This window comes from Aegilops tauschii, chromosome 7 (assembly GCF_002575655.3).
Source record: "Aegilops tauschii subsp. strangulata cultivar AL8/78 chromosome 7, Aet v6.0, whole genome shotgun sequence".
NCBI classification, from domain to species: Eukaryota; Viridiplantae; Streptophyta; class Magnoliopsida; order Poales; family Poaceae; genus Aegilops; species Aegilops tauschii.
Window position 1 is genome coordinate 188,385,590 of NC_053041.3, and position 24,949 is coordinate 188,410,538.

Sequence of the window (24,949 nt, forward strand, 5' to 3'; positions counted from 1 at the left end):
GGTGAACTACTCCCTCCTCATCATGGAGAGCGCCGGGATGATGAAGATGGCCACTGGTGAGGGATGCCCCCTCCGGCAGGGTGCCGGAATAGGGTCCCGATTGGTTTTTGGTGGCTACAGAGGCTTGCGGCGGCGGAACTCCCGATCTATTCTGTTCCTCGATGTTTTAGGGTATATGGATATATATAGGCGAAAGAAGTCGGTCAGGGGAGCCACGAGGGGCCCATGAGGGTGGGGGTGTGCCCAGGGGGGTAGGCGCGCCTCCCTGCCTCGTGGCCACCTCGTTGCTTCCCTGACGTACACTCCAAGTCTCCTGGATTGCTTCTGTTCCAAAAATAACTCTCCCGAAGGTTTCATTCCGTTTGGACTCTGTTTGATATTACTTTTCTTCGAAACACTGAAACAAGGGAAAAAACAGGAACTGGCACTGGGCTCTCTATCATGAAGATTATGGTGCTACTTTGAAGCACAAGTGTGGTAAAAGGATAGTAACATTGTCCCTTCTCTCTTTTTCTCTCATTTTTTTGGGCCTTCTCTTTTTTTGGCCTTTCTCTTTTTTTTATTCCTCACTTGGGACAATGCTCTAGAAAATGATGATCATCACACTTCTATTTATTTTCAACTCAATGATTACAACTCGATAATATAACAAAGTATGACTCTATATGAATGCCTCCGGCGGTGTACCGAGATATGCAATGAACCAAGAGTGACATGTATGAAAGAATTATGAACGGTGGCTTTGCCACAAATACTATGTCAACTACATGATCATGCAAAGCAATATGACAATGATGAACGTGTCATGATAAACGGAATGATGGAAAGTTGCATGGCAATATATCTTGGAATGGCTATGGAAATGCCATAATAGGTAGGTGTGGTGGCTGTTTTGAGGAAGATATAAGGAGGTTTATGTGTGAAAGAGCGTATCATATCATGGGGTTTGGATGCACCGGCGAAGTTTGCACCAACTCTCAATGTGAGAAAGGGCAATGCACGGTACCGAAGAGGCTAGCAATGATGGAAAGGTGAGAGTGCATATAATCCATCTACAAGTCATCAAAAACCAAGCACTACGCACATGCTCCTAGGGGGATAGATTGGTAGGAAAAGACCATCGCTCGTCCCCGACCGCCACTCATAAGGAGGACAATCAAAGAACACCTCATGTTTCAAATTTGTTACATAACGTTTACCATACGTGCATCAACACAAGTATTTCTCAAATTCACAACTACTCAACTAGCATGACTTTGATATCACTACCTCCATGTCTCAAAACAATCGTCAAGCATCAAACTTCTCTTAGTATTCAACACACTCATAAGAAAGTTTTTACTATTCTTGAATACCTAGCATATTAGGATTATTTAAGCAAATTACCATGCTATTTAAGACTCTCAAAATAATCTAAGTGAAGCATGAGAGATCAATAGTTTCTATAAAACAAATCAACCACCGTGCTCTAAAAGATATAAGTGAAGTACTAGAGCAAAACTATATAACTCAAAAGATATAAGTGAAGCACATAGAGTATTCTAATAATTTCCAAATCATGTGTATCTCTCAAAAGGTGTGTACAGCAAGGATGATTGTGGTAAACTAAAAAGCAAAGACTCAAATTATACAAGACGCTCCAAGCAAAACACATATCATGTGGTGAATAAAAATATAGCTCCAAGTAAAGTTACCGATGGAAGTAGACGAAAGAGGGGATGCCTTCCGGGGCATCCCCAAGCTTTGGCTTTTTGGTGTCCTTAGATTATCTTGGGGGTTCCATGGGCATCCCCAAGCTTAGGCTCTTGCCACTCCTTGTTCCATAATCCATCGAATCTTTCACCCAAAACTTGAAAACTTCACAACACAAAACTTAGCAGAAAATCTCGTGAGCTCCGTTAGCGAAAGAAAACAAAAGACCACTTCAAGGTACTGTAATGAACTCATTATTTATTTATATTGGTGTTAAACCTACTTTATTCCAACTTCTCTATGGTTTATAAACTCTTTTACTAGCCATAGATTCATCAAAATAAGCATACAACACACGTAAAACAGAATCTGTCAAAAACAGAACAGTCTGTAGTAATCTGTAACTAACGCAAACTTCTGGAACTCCAAAAAATCAGCCAAAATAGGACGACCTAGAAAAATTGTTTATTGATCAGCAGCAATTGGAATCAATATTTTATCACGTTCTGGTGATTTTTAACAATAATTTTCGTGAACAGAAAGTTTCTGGAAATTACAGCAAGATCAAATAACTATCATCCAAGAAGATCCTATAGGTTTAATTGGCACAAACACTAATTAAAACATAAAAACACATCTAACCATAGACTAGAACAAATATTTATTCCTAAATAGAAGCAAAAAGCAAAAAACTAAAAAATAAAATTGGGTTGCCTCCCAACAAGCGCTATCGTTTAACGCCCCTAGCTAGGCATAAAAGCAAGGATAGATCAAGGTATCGCCATCTTTGGTGGGCAATTCTTCAATAAGACATCTATCATCCTTTAGAGTTTCTTTCTTTCTATTAATTATCAAACTTTTAGGAACAAGATCGAAAAATTCATTTGTAGCAAATGGTTCCTTAATGATAGCAAAAAGATTGGGATGAATACTTATAGATTTAAGATCCGCAGTTTCTTTACTAGAGGATTCACCCTTATTTTTAGGAACATACATAAGCATGGCAATTTTTGTTGGAGGACTAGGAGTATTTTTTACGGAAGAAAAAGCAGTTCCCAAGTTGGTAATGATACCGTCAAGTTTATCGATTCTAGTAGAATCCTGATTTATTCTTTCATTATCTATGGGTTCCTTCTCCTTAATATTTTTCAAAGTGACTCCTACTTTAGATCCGTATTGGGTAATTTGGTTGTGGATCTTTTTATCCAAATTTTCAATTAGCTCTACGGTAGCAACTTTATTTTCAATAATTTCAAGTCTTTGCATTACATGCTCCAAAGTTAAAATAGTTCCATTAACCAAGAGAGGTGGTGAGCCAAATAAATCTATCATAGCATTATAAGAGTCAAAAGTATGGCTACCCAAGAAATTCCCTCCGGTAATGGTGTCAAGAATATATCTATACCAAGGATTAGCACCTACATAATTTTTTTGCAAAAGAACGGAAGTAGATTGCTTCCTGGTAGATCTATTTTGAGCATTGCAAATTCTATACCAAGCGTCTTTTAGATTTTCTCCCTCCATTTGTTTAAAATTGAGAACTTCATTTTCGGGAGACAACGGAGAAGATAAAGGACTAGCCATAACGGCAAGGCAACCAAATGAAAAAGAGGCGACGGAAAAGAGAGGGCGAATAAAACGGCAAGGGTGAAGTGGGGGAGAGGAAAACGAGAGGCAAATGACAAATAATGTAATGCGGGAGATAAGGGTTTGTGATGGGTACTTGGTATGTTGACTTTTGCATAGACCTCCCCGGCAACGGCGCCAGAAATCCTTCTTGCTACCTCTTGAGCACTGCGTTGGTTTTCCCTTGAAGAGGAAAGGGTGATGCAGCAAAGTAGTGTAAGTATTTCCCTCAGTTTTTGAGAACCAAGGTATCAATCCAGTAGGAGGCTACGCGCGAGTCCCTCGCACCTACACAAAACAAATAAATCCTCGCAACCAACGCGATAAGGGGTTGTCAATCCCTACACGGCCACTTACGAGAGTGAGATTTGATAGATATGATAAGATAATATTTTTGGTATTTTTATGATAAAGATGCAAAGTAAAATAAAAGCAAAGTAAAAAGCAACGGAAATAACTAAGTGTTGGAAGATTAATATGATGAAGATAGACCCGGGGGCCATAGGTTTCACTAGTGGCTTCTCTCAAGAGCATTAGTATTTTACGGTGGGTGAACAAATTACTGTTGAGCAATTGACAGAATTGAGCATAGTTATGAGAATATCTAGGTATGATCATGTATATAGGCATCATGTCCGAGACAAGTAGACCGACTCCTGCCTGCATCTACTACTATTACTCCACACATCGACCGCTATCCAGCATGCATCTAGAGTATTAAGTTCATAAGAACAGAGTAACGCCTTAAGCAAGATGACATGATGTAGAGGGATAAATTCATGCAATATGATTAAAAAACCCATCTTGTTATCCTCGATGGCAACAATACAATACGTTCCTTGCTTCCCCTACTGTCACTGGGAAAGGACACCGCAAGATTGAACCCAAAGCTAAGCACTTCTCCCATTGCAAGAAAGATCAATCTAGTAGGCCAAACCAAACTGATAATTCGAAGAGACTTGCAAAGATAACCAATCATACATAAAAGAATTCAGAAGATTCAAATATTGTTCATAGGTAAACTTGATCATAAACCCACAATTCATCGGTCTCAACAAACACACCGCAAAAGAAGATTACATCGAATAGATCTCCACGAGAGAGGGGTAGAACGTTGTATTGAGATCCAAAAAGAGAGAGGAAGCCATCTAGCTAATAACTATGGACCCGAAGGTCTGAGGTAAACTACTCACACTTCATCGGAGAGGCTATGGTGTTGATGTAGAAGCCCTCCGTGATGGATGCCCCTCCGGCGGAGCTCCGGAACATGCCCCAAGATGGGATCTCGTGGGTACAGAAGGTTGCGGCGGTGGAATTAGGTTTTTGGCTCCGTATCTAATCGTTTGGGGGTACGTAGGTATATATAGGAGGAAGGAGTACGTCGGTGGAGCAACATGGGGCCCACGAGGGTGGAGGGCGCGCCCAGGGGGGTAGGCGCGCCCCCTACCTCGTGGCCTCCTGGAAGCTTCCTTGACTTAGGGTCCAAGTCTCCTGGATCATGTTCGTTCCGAAAATCACGTTCCCGAAGGTTTCATTCCGTTTGGACTCCGTTTGATATTCTTTTCCGCGAAACTCTGAAATAGGCAAAAAACAGCAATTCTGGGCTGGGCCTCCGGTTAATAGGTTAGTCCCAAAAATAATATAAAAGTGAATAATAAAGCCCAATAATGTCCAAAACAGAAGATAATATAGCATGGAGCAATCAAAAATTATAGATACGTTGGAGACGTATCACTGGTGGGTCCGAGTAGTCAGGGGAAACATTTTTTTTTGTGAAATACGGTGGCCCGTCCGGTGGGTCCCTGCTATCAGGTGGAGGAATCATTATTTTGCGCATAATAAGGAGGCACTTCCTTGCTGCGGCCGTGGACCCAGCTGTCAGCCTCTACACGTACAGTACTCTTCCGATCGAAGTCATTTGTTGACCACGTTGACCACGCCACGCCGAGAGCAACAGGGCGGTGGACGACGGCGAGGCCTAGGAAGGGGACGACACAGAGCCGGGAAGACACGGCAGTGGATGCCCACGCGGAGGGGAGTATGTGGGTTGACTGCTTCGGCTGCGGTGTGAGGCTACCGTCGTCGCAGAATAACAGGAGGTGTGGGTGAGTATAGAGGGATGGCATGGCCAGCGGTGGCAGCACAGCCGGACACGGGAGGCAGGAGCAGGTGGCACGACCGACGCTTGTTTGGGCGGCTAGAGCAAGAAGACCAGAAGTTGAAGAAGCACTACGACCATTGGATGGACATCGTACGGTCACTGGAGCTAGAATCGTTCATATTGACTAAGTTGACAAAGCCTTCCATCCCCGTCATCTTAGTAGGCCCACAAGTCAGCCTCCCACAATGGTGGGTCCCAGCTAGCAGGGGGAGTATTCATTTTTTTGTGCGTAATAAGGACGCACTTCCTTGTGTGCGAAGATATAGCTGGTGGGTCCGAGCTGACAGCGGGGGGAACATTTTTTTCAAGAAATACAGAGGCCCTTCCAGTGGGTCCCAGCTGCCAGGTGGAGGAATCAATATTTTGCGCGTAATAAGGAGGCATTTCCTTGTGTGGACCCCTACTGTCAGCCTCTTCCGATGGCTGTTCTTTGTTGACCATGTTGATCTCGCCGCGCTGAGAGCACAAACGCGGTGGACGAGGGCGAGGCCTAGGAAGGGAACGACCCGGAGCCGGCGAAGACACCGCAGCGGATGCCCACGCTGAGGGGTGTACGAGCGCTGACTGGTCGGCTGCGGGGTGAGGCTGATGTCGCCGGAAAATAACAGGATGTGCGGGTGGGTAGAGGGATGGTCTGGCGGCATCACAGCCAGCCACGGGAGGAGGGAGCAGGCAGTCCCGCTGGCACTGGTTTGGGCGGTTGGAGCAGAAAGATCAGAGATTGAAGAAGCACAACAGCCATTGGATGGACATCCAACAGTCACTGCTCTGTGTTGACTAAGTTGACAAAGCCTTGCGTACTCGTCAAAACAAAATTTAGGACAGCTTCATCGTCAACCTAGAGGCCCAGAAGTCAGCCTCCAAATCTGTGGAAAACAACATGCAACCCATTAGCTATTATTTTCAATAATTTATAGCCCATTTGCTAATTCTTAAGGATATATGAAGCCCATATTCTTTTTATTAGCATTACAGACCATATATTCTGGGCACTGCTAAAAAATTCAATGAACTTTTGCATATTTCGGTGGGGTCCGAACTCTTTTAATCACGAAATTTCGAGTCGCGTTAAAAATGATTTTTAAAAAATTATATCAAAATAAAATTCAAAAAACAATTATCCGTAAAAAATGAATGAAATTTAAAATCTTAACTAGCAAGATGCCCGTGCGTTGCACGGAACATGAAGATGCATTTGTATGAGTAGTTTATCTTGTGGGAGAAAAGATGATATTTTAATCTAATTGCGAGTTGGCTTTGGTTTTTATAAGAGTAGAGAGTAGAGAAATCCAGGAAAAAAATGTAATTGCTAGTTGGCTTTGGTTTAAAAATCTACAACTCATTTCTTACAACTTATAGCCCATTTTCTGGGGAAGCCCATTTCTTACTACTTACATCCCTCCCTCCTCGTCTTGAAAGATTTGCTGCCCAGCAGGGCTGAGAAAAGCAAGTAGGCATCGGTTTTGGTATTCTCCGAAAAATAGAACTGTGCTAGCCATTTTCAGAAAGAAAAAAGATATCAACTAGGCTTGCCATGTGCTTAAATAAAAGCGTAAGCGTGGGCTAGACGGGCCACAGCCCCCGCACAGTGCGCAGTTGAGCTCCGTCTCTGAAACTAAAAAAACAACTGGGCGAGCTGCTGGGTCCCTGGTGTTATCCGCTCGTTGTGTAATTTTCTCGTTTATTGACTACATTGACAATGGCGTGGGACCTAGTTGTCAAACAATTAGGAGGAAGTATTTTTTTGGCTTGTAATAACGAGGCACCTGTTTGCGTAATGCAATGACCCTGGTGGGTCCCTACTGTCAGCCTCTCCATGTACAGTCATCTCCTGATTCCTCTTGGTTGTTGACCATGTTGACAACGCCAGACGGCGGCGGGCACAACGAGCGAACCAAGGCGGAGAACGATGGTGAGGCCTCGGACGGGAACGAACAGCAGTCGTGGAAGATGCAGCAGTGTAGTGGCAGGTGGAGGGGAGTACGAGGGCAACAACATGCAACTCAAGCTTACAAACGGTACAAAAAGCCCAAGGATTAATTGTTCATCAAATTTTTAGACAAAACCCAGATTGAACATGGCAGTAACATCTAACCCAACCACTCTTTTTCGCAGTCACAAACAAATGGATCGGTCTGATCCATAAAATCAACATCCTATGCAAAAAAAAATATTATTACACGACGACTACAACTTGTTGTAAATAGAAGCCGAGCATGTTTAGAAGCCCATTTGTCCACCTGAAACTTCTTTTTTTGCTGTTCAACGTGTCCGTCCGTGAGAAATCTCTTGCGATAAAAATTAAGCCTCATGGACAATAGTAACCTCGCATTCAACAGGAATAATGTGACAAAGCTTCTGTTTGCCTGGTTGGATGCATATCCTTCCATTGTTATTGTCCTCAAACGAATGTCATGAGAACTGAGAAAATCCCGGTGCTTATTACGCCACCGATTGGTTATACGTTTTTCTCCATGTGGTTGCAGTACCTAAGTAGACATGAAGATTTGAAAATAGTTAAGGTCTGAAAAAAGAGTATGTCGAAAGAGCAACAGCTGAACGGTTAATTCTAGTACAATATATACGGTCTTTCAATGTGCATGAAATAATCATCTTTATATATAAATTCTCCAGAGACCGAAAGCATCGCAGCAAGCCAATAATTATGTTCAGATCATAACTATACATTCCGATATATAAGATGTTGACAGAATCCAACAGCATTGATAGGCTATCCATGGACGAACTCTTCATTGAGCATATAACATAATATTAGTACCCAAAGTGTACTCCAAGATGATATAAAACTTATGCGCACAAATGAAAAATGCAGCTTATGATTACAAATGTGTAGATGATAATATACGGTACCTGAAAAAGTGAGGAGCCAAACACCAACTTGTTGTGATCATCAAACGGAGCACTAGTTAGACCACTAATTAGACCCAAGGTCTCCAGTTTGGGCGCAGAGACGACAATTATTTGCAAAGGTTTATAACAATGATCAAGGAGCAACCTTTGAAGTGAAGGGGCATCTTCGATGGTGAGCTGTTGTCCTTCAAAACAAATTCCAATGCTTTTAAGGTGAGGCGACTTTATTTGGAGACAACATATAGGGATTTCTATTCCCAAAACAATCAGCAAGCGCTCCAGGGCAGGGCAACTGGAGTGGATGATGTTGTGCAGTGAGGCCTCCGACAGATAAACCACCACAAGCGAAAGTTTTTTTTGCAGTGGGAGTCGAAGCATTTGTACTAGATCGTCTGGTAGATGGCACCGGGCGAAGGTGGCAGTGTGGAGAGAGGAGGAAAACTGCGATATGGACAACGGTGGTGTGCGCACGAATTCTTGGTGTGTTCGTGTTATGAAACTTTCGTGGTAATGGTAGAACTCAAACTGCTGGAGTTTTCCGAATTCAGGGGATGTCAGCCAAGCGTCCACCGTGCCGGGTATGGACAGCAGGTAGCGTGTCGGGATGTAGAGGCGTTGAATGGGGCCCTGCTGGTGAGAGGAGACAATGGCTCTGAGGAGATCAAATTCAGGAAGGACAGATATCTGACGATAGTCGAGATTGAGGGGCGCGGTGCGCCATAGAGGGCGCCACCAAGTTGAGAGGACTTGTGTGCAGTAGCAATCCTTGGTGGGGAGAAGCGAGATGATCTCCTCAAGGATGACGTCCGCGAGATCGCTGATGCGGTCCACCGGAGATTCTACCGGTTCCTCAGATCGGGGGGGGGGGGGGGGGCTCGCCGCTTCTCCCCGCGATGCTGGGTGCGGGATCTACAACCGGCGTTGCGACTGGCGGGAGCCTTATCTTCTTGGCGCTGGGGCCAGCCGACTCCATTTTCCTTGTGGGCGTCGCACCGAGCTCACGGGTTTGAGCAGAGTAGCCAGAGATGAGCCTAGTGGCAGTGCGAGTGGGGAAGAAGGAGGGCTGGGGTTTTCTGTAGGAGTGGAAGAAGAGGAGCACACGTTTTCTGTACGAGTGAGGAAGAAGGTGAGCGGGGGTTTTCTAGAAGAGTGAGGAAGATGGGGAGCGGGGGGGGGGGAATTGGGGCGAGACGGAAGCGTAAGTGGAAGCGAGGAGGAAGGAGGGTTTTCCTGGGATCACCCCCTCTTCAAGAAATATGGTCTTCTCCTCGCAAAAAACAAAAACAAATGGGCTTTAAGATGGATAGGCTTTTGCATCGGCCCAGTCGGCTGCCCGTGTTTCATACTGGAGGGCCTTGTGCTAGAGGCAGCCCGAGACACTCTCGAGCTGATTGCCCATTCGAAAGAAAAAAAGAGACGCCTCCAGCTTATGGCTACTCATCGGTAACCTTTTTCAATTCGACATCCACCAAATTAGAGGATGCGGTACTGGATGCAGACAGTCACAGTGGTTGCTTAGCGCGGCAAAGTGAGGTGTCAAATAATAGGCCTACGATATACTTACTAGATTGTGAAGGTTCACAGGCTAGTCAACATTTACATTAAACTAAGCTTCAGAAGATACGGTATGCATACTAACATTCAGAAGAACAAAAGTTCAGCTTGTTTATGCATCTCAATGATTCACCATACTATAACCAATACAAAGCTGTGAGAAGGTGTGGAAATAATGAAAATCGGTCGATGCTTCTCTGAGCAAAGGGCCTCCCTGCGCATGCATTAATTTCCTGGGCATTCTTGTTTCTTCTCAATGTTGCGAGCACTTTGAGCATGTTGGCAACTCCACAACTAGCTAGCTGCCTCATCTTGCAATTGATGCTGACACATTTGCAGCAAACACATGAGGCAATAGAGATGACTCAACATGAGTCCATACTGTGCAGTTCCCCTGAAATCATCTTCATTGTCCTGAATCTGAAAAGATAGGAAAACAATAGCTATACTTAAACGGTGTTGCAAAACAGTAGCACATATCAATAGCTCGGCATGACAAAACATGATCATCTGGACGAAGGGGAAACTGACCTGCCTGAGGAAGATTATATATAATTTCATAAGTCCTTGGTTGATTTCCACCTTCGTCTGCACGGCTTGTTTGCTACTCCACACATGACAGGATCGTTCCGCACTGCAATCAGCAAGTCAACGTACGAATAAGCTTATTTCATCTTGCGGTGGTCATTGTACCTAGTTATGAATGTAGGAATACCTGGAGCACTATGAGGTTAGCTAACAACAGGTAGATGCAGCCATATAAGTTTTGTGCGGTGCTACCAAAATTGAGGTTTGTATCCCTTCCCGTTATGAGAATTCTTCTTGAAGTTGGTAGAATGTGACGGCTTGTTCTTTGCATCAAACTTGCCTTTCCCCTGAGATTTGTTCTTGTTGTTTTGGGGCTGGTTGGGCTAGAAGTTCTTCTCGTGTACCATGTGGGCACTAGAAGCTCCCTCAGCGACCCGAGCACGTGTGTCTTTTGCTCTCGCCTTCTCTTCAAAATGAAGAGTGCTAATGAGATCCGAAACGAAAAACTCATGTCTCTTGTTTTCTAGAGAAGTAGCAAAATCGCTCCACGAAGGTGGAAGCTTGGCAATGATGGTGCCAGCAACAAATTTGTCCGGCAACACACACTTGAAGTACTCAAGTTCCTTAGCGAGTGACTGTATCTCATGAGTCTGCTGAAGAACAGAGCGCTCATCAGTCATCTTGTAGTCATAGAATTGCTCCATGACGTACACCTCGTTGCCAGTGCCAGAGGCCCCAAACATGGCCTCGAGCGCAGCCCACATGTCTTTGCCGCTGTCAAACGACATATATGAATCCACAATGGAATCATCAAGAACACTCAGCAGGGCGGCTTTGAAGAGGGTATCCATGTTCTCAAAAGCTTCCTGCTGTGTAGGATTAAGATCGCCCCCAGGCTTACCCTTAGTGGCGTCATAGAAGTACATGATCTGAAACCAATATATACTGCTCTTGTGCGCCACCTTTTATATTTCACCCCCTTAAAAGTAGGCGGCTTCAAAAGCGCAGCAAAACCACTCGGAGTAAATTTCCTATAATCAGGTTTTTGGATTGGATTGTTGAATATATGAGCAATTTACTATGAGATGTAATCCGAATCAACATCAAATAGATCATGAAGACAATTGCGAAGATCAAAGTAATGATGCAGACTAAACCAGGAGGACAGAATCACATACTGTACAGCGGGAGCAGAACCGCTGTGGTTGATGTTGTCACTCATGTCGTTGATGAAGAGGTTACCGAGGTCGGGGAAGAAGGCTGTCGTTGAGGAAGTCATCGCTGGCAGCAGTCACAGGAGTGTGCTCCCCAAAAACCTGATCGCCCCTCTCCCATACAGGATCATGAAAGGCGGGGTTCGGAGGACTGTTGTCCCTTCTCGCGGTGCACGCCGGAAGGAGGGATGGAGAAGAATTGCGTGGCGGCGCTAAGATCTGGAACAGTGTGAAACCATATGATACAGCGGCAGCTAGGGTAGAGCCTGTCGGGTCGGTCGTGCGAGTAAGACCAAGTATAATAGTAGGCCTTTGGCCCGAACCCCATGTCCAAGTCAATAATAGCCCCACTATCCAAAAGAATCAGAAACGGCTGAGTAATTAAGGCATCCGCTAATTATTAATTAATGACTTAATAAATTTTCCGACTCACACCACACTTAGAGCATGGTTAATAGTATAGCCAACATCCGGCTATATGAAGTTGACACATCATCTAGAACCAACCTAATATGTAGCCTGCTTACAATAGTTACTCCCTTTAGTATAATACTATATCATTAATAATGGCCGCACCTTTTGTCTCACAAAGTATGTGTAGTCTGAAATGCCGGGCGTGCAGCGGGCGGTGCCCTCGGTCGGCGCACCACTTCAACGGAGGAAGCAGTGAGAGGTCGCGTCGCCCTGACTTGCCATCAATGTGGAGCGGCGGGCTCAGCTAGCGCCGGGCGGGAAGGTTTCGATTTTTGATTCAGTTGTTGTGCTGCTACCGTCTAATATTCGCGTGTGGTTGTTTCTAGAATAAAAAGGAGGTACTCCTACTTATGTTACTCCCACTATGGCTAGCCTAAGGTTAGTAGGTGACCTTGCACTTGGCTCGCCTGTTTCGGAAGTCGAACAATAATGGTGGTACTACAGTAGTACTTCTGGCAATCTGACACCAAATGAACTGCTGCACGTCCACCGCTTGTAAGCAAAAGTTTCTCCTCGTGCTGCGAGCCACTGCGCACGCGTTGGCGAGGGAGAAGGCATAGTAAGCAAGCTTCTCGTCGTTCTGCGAGTTGACAGGACACATCAAAGTTATTTAGTACGTACTCTCTCCAAAAAAGGGCTGCCTGTTGGGGATCGTAGCAGAAATTTAAAATTTTCTACGCATCACCAAGATCCATCTATGGAGTTTACTAGCAACGAGAGGGAAGGAGTGCATCTACATACCCTTGTAGATCGCGAGCGGAAGCGTTCAAGTGAACGGGGTTGATGGAGTCGTACTCGTCGTGATCCAAATCACCGATGACCGAGTGCCGAACAGATGGCACCTCCGCATTCAACACACGTACGGAGCAGCAACGTCTCCTCCTTCTTGATCCAGCAAGGGGGGAGGAGAGGTTGATGGAGATCTAGCAGCACGACGGCGTGGTGGTGGAAGTAGCGGGGATCCCGGCAGGGCTTCGCCAAGCGCAAACGGGAGGGAGAGGTGTCACGGGAGGGAGAGGGAGGCGCCAGGGGCTAGGGTACTGCTGCCCTCCCTCCCCCACTATATATAGGCCCCCTGGGGGGGCACCGGCCCTGGGGATCCCATCTACATGGGGGGGCGGCGGCCAAGGGGGGAAACTTGCCCCCCAAGCCAGGTGGGGCGCCCCCCACCCCTAGGGTTTCCAACCCTAGGCGCAGGGGAGGCCCATGGGGGGCGCACCAGCCCACCAGGGGCTGGTTCCCCTCCCACTTCAGCCCATGGGGCCCTCCGGGATAGGTGGCTCCACCCGGTGGACCCCCAGGACCCTTCCGGTGGTCCCAGTACAATACCGATAACCCCCGAAACTTTCCCGGTGGCCGAAACTGGACTTCCTATATATAATTCTTCACCTCCGGACCATTCCGGAACTCCTCGTGACGTCCGGGATCTCATCCGGGGCTCCGAACAACTTTCGGGTTTCCGCATACTAATATCTCTACAACCCTAGCGTCACCGAACCTTAAGTGTGTAGACCCTACGGGTTCGGGAGACATGCAGACATGACCGAGACGACTCTCCAGTCAATAACCAACAGCGGGATTTGGATACCCATGTTGGCTCCCACATGTTCCACGGTGATCTCATCGGATGAACCACGATGTCGAGGATTCAATCAATCCCGTATACAATTCCCTTTGTCAATCGGTACGTTACTTGCCCGAGATTCGATCGTCGGTATCCCAATACCTTGTTCAATCTCGTTAACGGCAAGTCACTTTACTCGTACCGTAATGCATGATCCCGTGACCAGAGACTTGGTCACATTGAGCTCATTATGATGATGCATTACCGAGTGGGCCCAGAGATACCTCTCCGTCATACGGAGTGACAAATCCCAATCTCGATTCGTGCCAACCCAACACACACTTTCGGAGATACCCGTAGTGTACCTTTATAGCCACCCAATTATGTTGTGACGCTTGGCACACCCAAAGCACTCCTACGGTATCCGGGAGTTGCACAATCTCATGATCTAAGGAAATGATACTTGACACTTGGAAAAGCTCTAGCAAACAAACTACACGATCTTTGTGCTATGCTTAGGATTGGGTCTTGTCCATCACATCATTCTCCTAATGATGTGATCCCGTTATCAATGACATCCAATGTCCATAGTCAGGAAACCATGACTATCTGTTGATCAACGAGCTAGTCAACTAGAGGCTCACTAGGGACATGTTGTGGTCTATGTATTCACACATGTATTACAATTTCCGGATAACACAATTATAGCATGAACAATAGACAATTATCATGAACAAAGAAATATAATAATAACCATTTTATTATTGCCTCTAGGGCATATTTCCAACAGTCTCCCACTTGCACTAGAGTCAATAATCTAGTTACATTGTGATGAATCGAACACCCATAGAGTTCTGGTGTTGATCATGTTTTGCTCTAGGGAGAGGTTTAGTCAATGGATCTGCTACATTCAGGTCCGTCTATACTTTACAAATATCTATGTCTCCATTTTGAACACTTTCACGAATGGAGTTGAAGCGACGCTTGATATGCCTGGTCTTCCTGTGAAACCTGGGCTCCTTGGCAAGGGCAATAGCTCCAGTGTTGTCACAGAAGAAATTCATCGGGCCCGACGCATTGGGAATCACCCCTAGGTCAGTAATGAACTCCTTCATCCGGATTGCTTCTTGCGTTGCCTCTGAGGCCGCCATGTACTCCGCTTCACATGTAGATCCCGCCACGACGCTTTGCTTGCAACTGCACCAGCTTACTGCCCCTCCATTCAAAATATACACGTATCCGGTTTGTGACTTAGAGTCATCCAGATCTGTGTCGAAGCTAGCGTCGACGTAACCCTTTACGACTAGCTCTTCGTCACCTCCATATACGAGAAACATATCCTTAGTCCTTTTCAGGTACTTCAGGATATTCTTGACCACTGTCCAGTGTTCCATGCCGGGATTACTTTGGTACCTTCCTACCAAACTTACGGCAAGGTTTACATCAGGTCTGGTACACAGCATGGCATACATAATAGACCCTATGGCCGAGGCATAGGGGATGACACTCATCTTTTCTCTATCTTCTGCCGTGGTCGGGCATTGAGCCGTGCTCAATTGCACACCTTGCAATACAGGCAAGAACCCCTTCTTGGACTGATCCATATTGAACTTTTTCAATATCTTGTCAAGGTACGTACTCTGTGAAAGACCAATGAGGCGTCTTGATCTATCTCTATAGATCTTGATGCCTAATATATAAGCAGCTTCTCCAAGGTCCTTCATTGAAAAACACTTATTCAAATAGGCCTTTATACTTTCCAAGAATTCTGTATCATTTCCCATCAATAGTATGTTATCCACATATAATATGAGAAATGCTACAGAGCTCCCACTCACTTTCTTGTAAACACAGGCTTCTCCATAAGTCTGTGTAAACCCAAACGCTTTGATCATCTCATCAAATCGAATGTTCCAACTCCGAGATGCTTGCACCAACCCATAGATGGAGCGCTGGAGCTTGCATACCTTGTTAGCATTCTTAGGATCGACAAAACCTTCCGGCTGCATCATATACAATTCTGCCTTAAGAAAGCCATTAAGGAATGCCGTTTTGACGTCCATTTGCCATATCTCATAATCATAGAATGCGGCAATTGCTAACATGATTCGGACGGACTTCAGCTTCGCTACGGGTGAGAAAGTCTCATCGTAGTCAACCCCTTGAACTTGTCGATAACCCTTAGTGACAAGTTGAGCCTTATAGATGGTCACATTACCATCCGCGTCTGTCTTCTTCTTAAAGATCCATTTGTTTTCTATCGCTCGCCGATCATCGGGCAAGTCAGCCAAAGTCCATACTTCGTTTTCATACATGGATCCTATCTCGGATTTCATGGCTTCTAGCCATTTGTCGGAATCTGGGCCCGCCATTGCTTCTTCATAGTTCGAAGGTTCACCGTTGTCTAACAACATGATTTCCAGGACAGGGTTGCCGTACCACTCTGGCGGGGAACGTGTCCTTGTGGACCTACGAAGTTCAGCAGTAACTTGATCCGAAGCTTCATGATCATCATCATTAACTTCCTCTCCAGTCGGTGTAGGCACCACAGGAACATCTTCCCGCACTGCGCTACTTTCCGGTTCGGAAGGGGTGACTATCACCTCATCAAGTTCCACTTTCCTCCCACTTATTTCTTTCGAGAGAAACTCTTTCTCCAGAAAGGACCCGTTCTTGGCAACAAAGATCTTGCCTTCGGATCTGAGGTAGAAGGTATACCCAATGGTTTCCTTAGGGTATCCTATGAAGACGCATTTTTCCGACTTGGGTTCGAGCTTTTCAGGTTGAAGTTTCTTGACATAAGCATCGCATCCCCAAACTTTTAGAAATGACAGCTTAGGTTTCTTCCCAAACCATAATTCATACGGTGTCGTCTCAACGGATTTCGACGGAGCCCTATTTAAAGTGAATGCGGCAGTCTCTAAAGCATAGCCCCAAAATGAGAGCGTTAGATCGGTAAGAGACATCATAGATCGCACCATATCCAATAGAGTGCGATTACGACGTTCGGACACACCATTTCGCTGAGGTGTTCCAGGCGGCGTGAGTTGTGAAACTATTCCACATTTCCTTAAGTGTGTGCCAAATTCGTGACTCAAATATTCTCCTCCACGATCTGATCGTAAGAAATTTATTTTCCTGTCACGTTGATTCTCAACCTCACTCTGAAATTCCTTGAACTTTTCAAAGGTTTCAGACTTGTGTTTCATTAGGTAAACATACCCATATCTACTCAAGTCATCAGTGAGAGTGAGAACATAATGATAGCCACCGCGAGCCTCAACACTCACTGGACCACACACATCAGTATTTATGATTTCCAATAAGATGGTTGCTCGCTCCATTGTTTCGGAGAACGGAGTCTTGGTCATCTTACCCATGAGGCATGGTTCGCACGTGTCAAATGATTCGTAATCAAGAGACTCCAAAAGTCCATCAGCATGGAGCTTCTTCATGTGCTTGACACCAATGTGACCAAGGCGGCAGTGCCACAAGTATGTGGGACTATCGTTATCAACTTTACATCTTTTGGTATTCACACTATGAATATGTGTAACATCACGTTCGAGATTCATTAAGAATAAACCATTGACCAGCCGGGCATGACCATAAAACATATCTCTCATATAAATAGAACAACCATTATTCTCGGATTTAAATGAGTAGCCATCTCGCATTAAACGAGATCCAGATACAATGTTCATGCTCAAAGCTGGCACTAAATAACAATTATTGAGGTTTAAAACTAATCCCATAGGTAAATGTAGAGGTAGCGTGCCGATGGCGATCACATCGACCTTGGAACCATTCCCGACGCGCATCGTCACCTCGTCCTTCGCCAGTCTCCGCTTATTCCGCAGCTCCTGTTTTGAGTTACAAATATGAGCAACCGCACCGGTATCAAATACCCAGGAGCTACTACGAGTACTGGTAAGGTACACATCAATTACATGTATATCACATATACCTTTGGTGTTGCCGGCCTTCTTGTCCGCTAAGTATTTGGGGCAGTTCCGCTTCCAGTGACCACTTCCCTTGCAATAAAAGCACTCAGTCTCAGGCTTGGGTCCATTCTTTGGCTTCTTCCCGGCAACTGGCTTACCGGGCGCGGCAACTCCCTTGCCGTCCTTCTTGAAGTTCTTTTTACCCTTGCCTTTCTTGAACTTAGTGGTTTTATTCACCATCAACACTTGATGTTCCTTTTTGATCTCCACCTCCGTTGATTTCAGCATTGAATATACCTCAGGAATGGTTTTTTCCATCCCCTGCATATTGAAGTTCATCACAAAGCTCTTGTAGCTCGGTGGAAGCGACTGAAGGATTCTGTCAATGACCGCGTCATCCGGGAGATTAACTCCCAGCTGAGACAAGCGGTTGTGTAACCCAGACATTTTGAGTATGTGCTCACTGACAAAACTATTTTCCTCCATTTTACAACTGAAGAACTTGTCGGAGACTTCATATCTCTCGACCCGGGCATGAGCTTGGAAAACCATTTTCAGCTCTTCGAACATCTCATATGCTCCGTGTTTCTCAAAACGCTTTTGGAGCCCCGGTTCTAAGCTGTAAAGCATGCCGCACTGAACGAGGGAGTAATCATCAGCACGTGATTGCCAAGCGTTCATAACATCTTGGTTCTCTGGGATGGGTGCTTCACCTAGCGGTGCTTCTAGGACCTAATCTTTCTTGGCAGCTATGAGGATGATCCTCAGGTTCCGGACCCAATCCGTATTGTTGCTGCCATCATCTTTCAGCTTGGTTTTCTCTAGGAACGCGTTGAAGTTGAGGGCAACGTGGGCCATTTGATCTACAAGACATATTGTAAAGATTTTAGACTAAGTTCATGATAATTAAGTTCATCTAATCAAATTATTCAATGAACTCCCACTCAGATAGACATCCCTGTAGTCATCTAAGTGATACATGATCCGAGTCAACTAGGTCGTGTCCGATCATCACGTGAGACGGACTAGTCAACATCGGTGAACATCTTCATGTTGATCGTATCTTCTATACGACTCATGCTCGAGCTTTCGGTCTTCTGTGTTCCGAGGCCATGTCTGTACATGCTAGGCTCGTCAAGTCAACCTAAGTGTATTGCGTGTGTTCCGAGGCCATGTCTATACATTCTAGGCTCGTCAACACCCGTTGTATGCGAACGTTAGAATCTATCACACCCGATCATCACGTGGTGCTTCGAAACAAGGAACCTTCGCAACGGTGCACAGTTAGGGGGAACACTTTCTTGAAATTATTATAAGGGATCATCTTACTTACTACCGTCGTTCTAAGCAAATAAGATGTAAAACATGATAAACATCACATGCAATCAAATAGTGACATGATATGGCCAATATCATTTTGCTCCTTTGATCTCCATCTTCGGGGCGCCATGATCATCTTCGTCACCGGCATGACACCATGATCTCCATCATCATGATCTCCATCATCGTGTCTTCATGAAGTTTTCACGCCAACGATTACTTCTACTTCCATGGCTAACGTGTTTAGCAATAAAGTAAAGTAATTTACATGGCGTTATTCAATGACACGCAGGTCATACAAAAAATAATGACAACTCCTATGGCTCCTGCCGGTTGTCATACTCATCGACATGCAAGTCGTGATTCCTATTACAAGAACATGATCAATCTCATACATCACATATATCTCATTCATCACATCCTTTTGGCCATATCACATCACAAGGCACATGCTGCAAAAACAAGTTAGACGTCCTCTAATTGTTGTTGCATGTTTTTACGTGGCTTCTATAGGTTTCTAGCAAGAACGTTTCTTACCTACGTAAAACCACAACGTGATATTCCAATTTCTATTTACCCTTCATAAGGACCCTTTTCATCGAATCCGTTCCGACTAAAGTGGGAGAGACAGACACCCGCTAGCCACCTTATGCAACTAATGCATGTCAGTCGGTGGAACCTGTCTCACGTAAGCGTACGTGTAAGGTCGGTCCGGGCCGCTTCACCCCGCAATGCCGCCGAAACAAGATAAGACTAGTAGTGGCAAGAAAATTGACAACATCTATGCCCACAACAAGTTTGTGTTCTACTCGTGCATAGAAACTACGCATAGGCCTGGCTCTGATACCACTGTTGGGGATCGTAGCAGAAATTTAAAATTTTCTACGCATCACCAAGATCCATCTATGGAGTTTACTAGCAACGAGAGGGAAGGAGTGCATCTACATACCCTTGTAGATCGCGAGCGGAAGCGTTCAAGTGAACGGGGTTGATGGAGTCGTACTCGTCGTGATCCAAATCACCGATGACCGAGTGCCGAACGGACGGCACCTCCGCGTTCAACACACGTACGGAGCAGCGACGTCTCCTCCTTCTTGATCCAGCAAGGGGGAAGGAGAGGTTGATGGAGATCCAGCAGGACGACGGCGTGGTGGTGGAAGTAGCGGGGATCCCAGCAGGGCTTCGCCAAGCGCAAACGGGAGGGAGAGGTGTCACGGGAGGGAGAGGGAGGCGCCAGGGGCTAGGGTACTGCTGCCCTCCCTCCCCCACTATATATAGGCCCCCTGGGGGGGGCGGCCCTGGGGATCCCATCTACATGGGGGGCGTCGGCCAAGGGGGGAAACTTGCCCCCCAAGCCAGGTGGGCGCCCCCCACCCCCAGGGTTTCCAACCCTAGGTGCAGGGGGAGGCCCATGGGGGGCGCACCAGCCCACCAGGGGCTGGTTCCCCTCCCACTTCAGCCCATGGGGCCCTCCGGGATAGGTGGCCCCACCCGGTGGACCCCCGGGACCCTTCCGGTGGTCCCGGTACAATACCGATAACCCCCAAAACTTTCTCGGTGGCCGAAACTGGATTTCCTATATATAATTCTTCACCTCCGGACCATTCCGGAACTCCTCGTGACGTCCGGGATCTCATCCGGGACTCCAAACAACTTTCGGGTTTCCGCATACTAATATCTCTACAACCCTAGCGTCACCGAACCTTAAGTGTGTAGACCCTACGGGTTTGGGAGACATGCAGACATGACCGAGACGCCTCTCCGGTCAATAACCAACAGCGGGATCTGGATACCCATGTTGGCTCCCACATGTTCCACGATGATCTTATCATATGAACCACGGTGTCGAGGATTCAATCAATCCATATGTAATTCCCTTTGTCAATCGGTACGTTAATTGCCGGAGATTCGATCGTCGGTATCCCAATACCTTGTTCAATCTCGTTACCGGCAAGTCTCTTTACTCGTACCGCAATGCATGATCCCGTGACCAGACACTTGGTCACATTGAGCTCATTATGATGATGCATTACCGAGTGGGCCCAGAGATACCTCTCCGTCATATGGAGTGACAAATCCTAGTCTCGATTCGTGCCAACCCAACAGACACTTTCGGAGATACCCGTAGTGTACCTTTATAGCCACCCAGTTACGTTGTGACGTTTGGCACACCCAAAGCACTCCTTCGGTATCCGGGAGTTGCACAATCTCATGGTCTAAGGAAATGATACTTGACACTTGGAAAAGCTCTAGCAAACGAACTACACGATCTTTGTGCTATGCTTAGGATTGGGTCTTGTCCATCACATCATTCTCCTAATGATGTGATCCCGTTATCAATGACATCCAATGTCCATAGTCAGGAAACCATGAATATCTGTTGATCAACGAGCTAGTCAACTAGAGGCTCACTAGGGACATGTTGTGGTCTATGTATTCACACATGTATTACGATTTCCGGATAACACAATTATAGCATGAACAATAGACAATTATCATGAACAAAGAAATATAATAATAACCATTTTATTATTGCATCTAGGGCATATTTCCAACACTGCCCATGTCATGGCTACCATCCCGTGCTCCGTTGTTGAGTACATGCACTATTCACGTGCCATCGAGGAGAAAAGAATATTGCGTAGTAGGAGTAGGTGCCATCGAAGTGCACGACTCACTTACGCACTGCTTATCTGATTATCTCCATTTTCTTGCATGACACGTGCACCTTGATGCTAGATGTCTCGCGTGTTGGCAAAAGGATGAACAAATCTCACGTAAAAAAAAGAATGGAAGAACACAGATTCCCGACGACCGAGAAGGAGCAAGGAACCTCGCGGTGGAGTGTTTGCAAGGAACCTTGCGCATTTTCCCTTTTTTTTGCCACCTGCCCACCTATAAACAAATAAAAGAACATGAACTCTTCGCTAACCACTAGAGACGATACATCAGGATGCTAAGTTGAAGATATTTTATTAGTTTATATTGATAACCACGCAAGAAGCCACGCATGTACAGGACGCATGCAGCCACGCATGTACACACGCCGACGCACTAACGCATGCCGATCCAACTCATGCACAAACGCGCACAGCATGGAGCACACAACGCACGTACACAACACATGCATGCACACACACTCTGCCGCAGAATGCACGTGAATAACACATGCATGCGCACACACTTGGCTGCATGGAGGCGTGCGCCATCTGCGGCGACGTCCGGTTCATTGTGTGATGGCGAAGCTCGCACACAACGGCGCCTACGCATATCTTGCAACACCTCTTTGCTGTCGTTGCTCAACGACTAGACAGAGACGAAGACGGCCGCAGCCTCGACCTTAGAGCTAGCACCGATGGGAAAGCACGCACGCTGCACGCACACGAGCACGTACGGAGTGCCCACGACGTGGTGCGTCCCCAGTCGCCTCTACTCCTTCTGTGCACGTTGTCTATGAAGGCGGCATCATGCCTAATGATGATGTGGGTGAGATCTTCTAGGACTCAGATGATGATGAGGAAAATTATGGGAGGGTGTCTCCAACAGTGTTCCTCGGCTCGCACCTCTTGCATCATGGTGGTCGAGCTTGGAGTCATTCATCTGGTATACGTGGCATCTCAGATCTGGAGAAAAGGTGACGTACACCGTCAAGGTCCATGGTCAAGGGGGTCAGGGCGGACGCGACCTCTCACCGCATCCACCATTTGAAGCGGCGCTGGCCCAGGGCGCCGCCCGCTGCACTCCCAGCTGTACCCGCCTCCTCGCCGCATTCAAAAACCTACATTTACTAGTATGTATACACATGCAAGGCACGTCTTAATATAACAGAGTGATTTTGGTAAAAGGGAAAAGAAGTAATATATATGCTAGATTCAAAGAAAAAGAAATTATAGTGATGTATAAATGTCGATATTAGTTCAATATTGTAAAAGCGGGAAGTAGTATTCATGCCATAAAACTGTACATTCATTTAACAAGAACTGCACGTTGCTTCACTTTTCCACGTCTTCTTTTTTTTGAGAAATATCCACATTCTCCTACTAAACCATCTCGACTGGGCTCAATCAAACCATCTGGTGGTCATGTGGCAACACAGCCCATTGGAGCTAGTTATGGGCTTCTTTTTTCTAGAAAGGGTACATGATTGTTCTAGAACACAGGTGAGGTAGCAGCAGCGTACTGTTCATGCGAATCCTATTGATATTGGCCGTTGGATTTAGAAGATCAACGGTTATGATTGATGTTCTTAGTCCTACTTCAAATTGGTACACTATATAGTAGTATAGAATAGTAGTATAGATATGGAAACCCGCGTGGAATGCTAGAAACCAACTCCGGCCACACACATCCGTTCAGGAGCAGGACGCCGGCCAAGCTCCTCCTTCCACCATTTTGTCCACTCTTTCGGCGGCATCCGACGAGCAGGAAGAGCAGTTCTCCGGCATAAAAGCCGTCTGGGTGGCCCACCGAGCCCGGCAGCTCGCTTCTCCACCTACCTCGCCTAGCCCGTCGGAGGTAGTTGCTGCACTAAGCCAGCACGTGGTTCCGCATCTGGCCTCTCCAATATAGCTCGAGGAAGAGTGCCGACTTGCTCCACGCCGGCTTGTCGGGGAGCACGGCGGCACGGGTATCGTCGCTGCCCTCGACGCCGTCGCGTCGTACAATGCCTCCAGTGTCTGTGACTGCGCTATCCGCCGTCGATGCGCACGTAGCCGCGACATGCAGGCAGAGAAAGAAGCCGCCGCGGATGTCGACGAGGTGATGCGGCTATGCGGATGTGGACGAGGTGACAGGCAGCACGTCCCCGCCCGCCGCCATCATCGAGGAAAAGTAGAACACGGGAGGCCGCCGCCGATTGTATCCCATGAAGGCCACCGCCGAGGCGACGTCGGCGAATACAGCTGGTGTCTTGCTCGATTCTTCTTCTGCCGGATGCTGGAGGAGGACAAAGAGATCGGGCGGCAACCATTTAGATTAGGTATTTTAATTCTACCAGGCTAGTTGTAATGGGAGTATTATAGGTAGTATCATGCATGCCAACTACTCCCTCCATTCTTAAATATAGGAGTATTATAAGAGCATGGTTAATAGTATAGCCAGCTGATGGCTACATGACATTGCCACGTCATTTATAGCCAACCTTGTAGCCTTCAAGTATAAGGCTAGTCATAGTGGGAGTAACATAAGTAGTAACATGCATGCCACATAAGCAAAAAATGTGATGTGGCAAGTAGTTAATGAGGAGAGAGACAAATAGAGTAACATAATATGTTACCATCAGATAGCGGTTCTCAATGCAAAATGAGTCTACAAAGTAATAAATGAAGTAGTGCATGACACTACACATATGTTACTACACACTGTAGAGGTAGTAACATAGACTAGTAACATATATATGTTACTAGTCTAAGTTACTCCCCACTATGACCAGCCTAATACTCCCTCCGTCTAGGTGTCATCTTACGAAAACCAAATAATCTCAAAACACTTAGGTGCGGTGCATTAACTTCTACCTCGTTTCTTGTTTCTTGACATATCAACCAGTAATAGATGTGAGTGTGCATGCTTTTAATGACTTGAGACTACCAAACACGACATGTAGTGGTTAGTTCATTGCATGCAATGCAATTAATTAGCAAATAAACATTAAGTTCTCTCGTTTCCCCTCCTCCTTGGTCACGGTGCACAACCTAAGATACAAAGATGTGCTATCTCATCAATACAGGGCCCACCTTCGACTCTCACATCTGAAAGGATCGAGAAGAGGTGTCTAGAGGGGGGGGGGTGAATAGACTCTATGTAAGAAAAGTTGCAGTTTTTAATTTCTTTAAGTTGAAGTGGAGTTTTGGCACAAGTTTAAGCATTCACAATACATATCAAGCAAGCATGACAAGAGTATATGAGCAGCGGAAAGTAAAGCATGCAAGTTGCAAGAATGTAAAGGGATGGGATTGGAGTGTGCAAACGCAATTTGGAGACACGGAGATTTTTTATCCGTGGT